Source organism: Notolepis coatsorum (genome assembly GCF_963971535.1).
Source record: "Notolepis coatsorum genome assembly, chromosome: 5".
In the NCBI taxonomy this organism is placed as follows: domain Eukaryota; kingdom Metazoa; phylum Chordata; class Actinopteri; order Aulopiformes; family Paralepididae; genus Notolepis; species Notolepis coatsorum.
This window is the reverse complement of record NC_140169.1, coordinates 154,931,168-154,937,188: the sequence shown is the minus strand read 5'-3', so window position 1 is coordinate 154,937,188 and position 6,021 is coordinate 154,931,168.

Genomic DNA, 6,021 nt, shown 5'->3' with positions numbered 1-6,021 from the left:
GTGTAAGGCCCCCATGGGTTCCTACACACCGTAGCCCTGCAGTGATATTACTACCACCCCAAACCATGTGAGCTGCGACCACTTGCCAATATTTCAGGAGTGGGAGGCACCAACATGATACCTGGCCTGGCGAAGGCGAGGCCGGGGAAGCCCGCACTGTGTGCCTCAAAAGGTTTCGAGCCCCCCTGCTGACAACACTTAAGTTGACAGACGTAACACCAGGCTCAACCAACACAGTTCAAGGTGTGGGAGCCGCTTGACAGCACAACATTCTCACGGACAGACCCAGGCTCAGCCATCAACTGGGTGTCAGCCCCTGTCCCCATGAGAAGCGAAAAAAGGGGGGCCGCCCGCGCATCAACGAAGGCACGCGGCCCGCAGCCAAAGGAAACAATCAGAGCCCACTTCTTCCGCTGGTGTTGGGGAAGGGAGTGATCGGAGAGCGGGCTGCTCGCGGCAGAACGGTGATGGCTTGTTTGTTCAAGCCGAACCCATCCTACATGGCCGATCCCTCGGCCGCCAAGGCTGTCGGCCTTGTGGACACCTGTCGAATCAACGCCCAGGATACCTCTGGCGGGGGAAAAACATGGCCGCCTGTCGAGGACCCCGTCATCGCCGCTGACGAGGCCGTGCTCTCTCTTCTTCTGGCTGCGCGGTGTGAGGCGGTGTAGGGCCTAGGACAATACCGCCCGCGCTCCAGCAGAAGACCAAAATCCCCTGCGGAGAGGGGAACCCTGAGCGGTTATAGCTTGCGGCTGGGTCAAAGCTAATAACGTCAACAACCTCGCACGATGTGTCGACGTCGGCTGGCCCTCAAGGCCCCTCCACCAGACACCATTTTTTTAATAGAAAAAACCAGCAATTCGAACACAGTTCTAATCGTTGCCAATTCCATACCGTGGCGGTACAAGCCTTAACAGCCCACCAGCCACTCGCCAGGCCGACCCACCCATGGTGTCGGCCGGGCGGGGCATTGTTTCAATATATCAAAAACAAAGGACTGACGTTAACATGGAGCACCAGTGGTGATTGCAAACAGCACCCTCCACTGTGGTGTGCACCATGAAAGGCTTTAAATGAATAAAAGAGCTAAACCACAAAAAACTGTAGAATGAGCAAACCCATACACACAAAGTTTAAGGGGAGACGGACCAGACCCGTCTTCATTCAAAATATTCACAACAGAACACCAGCCCTAGTTTAGCCCATTTACCAAAAAAGGTAAACAAAGCCCCCCCCCTGCACTACTCCCCCAGTATACCGATTGACCGTCAGTATGAATGGTTTGAGAGGAGAGAAAGCTGTAGCAAGACAGACCCTCTCATAGCAGAGTGACAAAACGAAACAATAGCCCCCTACACAGGGCCGCCCCAGGAGGTGGGGGGCCTCGCGTCAAAAAACGCACAGGGCCTCACATTTCTCCCAGGCGGCCCTGCCCTTATACTACTGCAGCCTAACGCCAGGCAATGTGGGACCCAAGACAACAATTGCCTGTGCACAGACACGCAACATGTTTATCATGTCGGCTGGACCCATAGCCCCACTACCCAACGCCAACCCAGATGGGAACACCGTTCAACAAACCCCGCCGGAACACAAGGTAAAATACCTGGCTAGGAACCTAGCCACGACCTACCCCGTTGTCAACCCATTTACCCGAAAAAGGTAAATAGAACTCAAAAAGCCCCACAACAGCTACCGACTGACCTTCATTGATGAACCGGGCAAGAGGCGGGAGAGTGACAACATCTCACGGCGGAGACATTAAAACAGCATAGCAATTAGCAGTAGTAATAGCATGCGGCAGTAGCGATAGCATGTAGCATAGCTTCAGATGTTTTAGCAGCACGCCCAAGACAGCTTGGAAACCGTTCCCTGCAGAGAACGTTCACCAAACCATCCTGCCCCCGGCGCCAACACACAACATGGATGTGTAACAAAACAAACCAGCATTACTAACACTAATACCCATGCCTGAAGACACAGGGCCTACCTGAGTACAAGCTGGCCCGACAGCCAGCCTTGTACAGCTGAACCTCGATGTGCAGTCATCAAACGAGGAACATCAACACAGGCCCGTCGTGTCGCCGAAAACATGCGTCGAAGATGCCAGGGGCCAGCAACCTCCGGTAAGCTTCCAACATTATTAATCTTCCTTAATCTTTTCATTCCGCTAGACTCGTATGGTGCACGCATCCAATACGCTGGGACGAAAACAGAGGAAGGGTGTTTCATGACCAGAGTCATGGTTATATGGGTGGTGGCCACCATAAGGGGCGGGGCCCCATACAGGTGGGGTGCATGTGTTTTTTATTCGTGGGAGATACATTAAGTATCACAGGAGATAGAAGTATCTCGTAAGGCTCAGAGCGGGACGCGATGCAAATACGAAATATAACTACACATTGCACCAGGTGAGTTAGTTGAAGAGGTGAGCCAATTAGTGAAATCATCAGCTGGTGTTTAGGCCAAGGTGAAATTAAACCAAGTATACACTCTGCCCACAATGGAATGTGTTCTGCGATAGACAATGCTGAAATGAAAGAACAGAGGACACTTTTTTTGCATTAAAATTATTTAATGCACTTCTCCATTGAAGGTAAACTAACATGGACGGCATTCACATCACAGCATGAATAATATCACAATATTAAAAACAGACTGGTGTATCCTGAATAATATCACAATATTAACCACAGCATACGGATTATCCTGAATAATATCACAATATTAAAAGCAGAATACTGGAGTACCCTGAATAATATCACAATATTAAAGACAGAATACTGGAGTACCCTGAATAATATCACAATATTAAAGACAGAATACTGGAGTACCCTGAATAATATCACAATATTAAAGACAGAATACTGGAGTACCCTGAATAATATCACAATATTAATCACAGCATAATGCGGATCTGTCTATTCCCCTGATAGCAGGTGTTTAATCAAAGATCCATGCTTTCTAGTGTTGCACAAGGACCAATCAGCATGGGTATGGGCGGGTTAATTTTCCATTGATGGGGATTTGATTGGCTGTTTACCTGCGGTCGCAGGATTAATAACGTTAACGTTAGTTCGGCCAGATAAACAATTAAAATATACCAATTAAAATGGTTGGACCTGTGAGATTTGTACTTTGTACTTTGTAGGTCTGCATTTTAAATGTAAGGAGTAAAAAGTATGTTTTGTTTCTCTGAAATGTAATGGAGTAAAAGTACAAAGTATAATAACCTAATAATACTTGAGTAAAGTACAAATCCCCCAAAACAGTACTTAAGTATTGTAACGAAGTACAATTACTCAAGTACTTTACACCCCTGCTTATTACACACACACTGCTGCTACTCTCACTGCAGAAGATTATTATTGTACTTCTTACCCTTGTAAAAAGCATATACCTTGTATTGTACGGTTTGTACAGATCGTATTGTGTTGAGGAGCCGGGAAGAACAAGCATCTCATGTTTTTCTGAATGTTTGTACATTTAAAAAAACTGTGACGATGAAAGAATCTGAATCTGAAATTCTTCATACATAGCCTATATTTATTGTAACGTATATTCTGAGCATAAAAGACCCTCATCCACACCTTTGTTTACGCTGTTACACTCATTATATTATTTACACTATTTATTTTTTGTCATATATTTATATTCAGATCATTACTGCGCCCATACCTGTACCCCCCCTCTCCCCTCCCCCATGTTGCTATTTTACATCTTGTCATTTAGCTGACGCTTTTATCCAAAGCGACTTACACGTTCTGTATGACAAGTCATCAGGAAGGGTACAAACTCTATCAGCTGAGTAACAATGTTCATCAAAGTGTTGAGCGCTACACTGTAGGTTAGTATTAGGACAAGGGCGGCTGGGTGGCGCAGCGGACAAGGCGCTCGTCACCAACGCAAGAGACACTAGTATCGAATCCAGCTGTCAGCGTTGCTTCCGGCTTGGGCCGGCCGTCATACTGGCTCGATTGGCAGAGTCAGCGGGAGGGAAGCCGGTGGGGTGGTATTCTGGTCGTTGTAAAACAGCGACTCCTACAGTTCGGTCGGGGCGCCTGCACAGCGAGGGAAGGATCTGGGAGACGTAGTGTGATCCTTCCACACGTTACACTCCCCCAGTGAGAGTCTGCGCTGCCAGGTGAAAAGAAGTGGTGGGCTGGCTACACATGTGTCGGAGGAAGCATGTGATAGTCTCCGCCCTCCCAGACCGACAGTAGGGGGTAGAGTGCGCAACGACCAGGAAGGGGATTGGGAATTGGCATAACAACTAACATTGGGATGGGAGAAAAACTGAAAAAGAAGGAGGAAAAAGATGTGCAAATAGCAATAAACCGGACTCAAAGAGAACGTAACTGAAATCATTCGCGTTTTGTGGCACTTTTCCCTGTGAACATCCAAACATTGTAAAAAATCCTCAACACCGTCCACTTAGAGGAGACCTCTCTGCCCTTAAAGTAAAAGGTGATTAGTTTGCTCATATAAGTCCATTTCAGTTGGCCGGCGTCCAAAAGTGTTACTAATTAAAAATCAATCTGTGGGCCATTAGCACGAAGGTGTGCGCCAAGGTTGTGTGTTTCGCAGGATCAGTCGTAATGAGGCTTTAGACCTGGGATGGAGAGAATAGAGAGAGGGGGATGGAGGGAGGAGAGGAGGAGGAGGAGGAGGAGGAGGAGGAGGAGGAGGAGGAGGAGGAGGAGGAGGAGGAGGAGGTAGAGATCTGAGATAATCCGGGGGAACCTGTGCTGTTGCTCAACTTAACAATTGATACTATGTGTAAAGATGCTGAACTTGTAGTCTTCACTAATTGATCCACTTACCCTCGTCGGGAGAAAGCCTGGAGAAATAAATGTGGGTGTTCATTGCGTGCGAGGGACTCCATAGATAACTATTAAAAGCCGGATTTGTTGCCATGATTCTGATGGGGCTGCAGAAGGGATGCCGGAGCAGGGAGGCATTAGTCTGCTTTAGCGCCGTGTTGGATGTTTACGTGATAAATGTTGGCGACTCAGACCAGCACCTTGGGAGTAGCAGGGCCCTGGACTCTGGAACTTATTAAAGTCGCAGGGCGCGTATTTCAGAGCCACCCCGCTCGGGGGAAAAAATATATATAAGAAATCATCCGCCCCAATTACAGAGGTGTAACCGGTGCTGATACCTACCTGAGTCCGCTTGGTTCTAGGCCGGACCGCTCTCCGCGCGGAGTCAAAACGAAGCGGACGGGACCGCAGTTTACTGTGTTATAACGTTGTAGATGTGTTTGAACAGAACCTATAACACAGTGGGGTTGAAGGGGATATGAGTCAAATCAAATCAAATCAAATTAATTTGTAGGGGGGATTGGCTACACATGTGTCGGAGGAAGCATGTGATAGTCTAAGCCCTCCCAGACCGACGGTAGGGGGTAGAGTGCGACCAGGAAGGGGATTGGGAATTGGCATAACGACTAACATTGGGATGGGAGAAAAACGGAAAAAGGAGGGGGAAAAAGATAACACAAAAAAAAATTAAAAGAAGAAACATCAAAATAAATCAAGAACAAAACAAAAACACCATAAAGTCAAAAAAAAATGTAATAAATAAAATGAATGCAACACTCCCAGACATACCCCACGCGAAGGTAAAGAAAAACTCACTAAAACCTAGCAATAGTAAAAAATGCACCACAGGCAATGTGGAGGAGAGAAACCTTAGAAGGGCCGTTCAAGGGGGGATCTCCCTTCTTAGATGTCGGTGATAGTATGAGCCCTGCTTCCTTGTCATATACGTCAAATAAAACAGGGCCAGCCTGGTGGGTATGTTGGTGGCCATTTTTATTCCTTTTTTTATCATTCTTTATGGATGAGCAGAGGCTAATGTGGCATAAAACTCTGCCCTCTGGATTGCCTTTGACAGTAAAACAAGCACTTACTTTATTATAGGGGGGTAATTGTTGAAATTGCGTCTAGGTGGCGTGTTTATCCTCTCCCTCGCTCGTACTTGTGCACTCGCAAGGCCCTGCGATGGGCTCCCAAA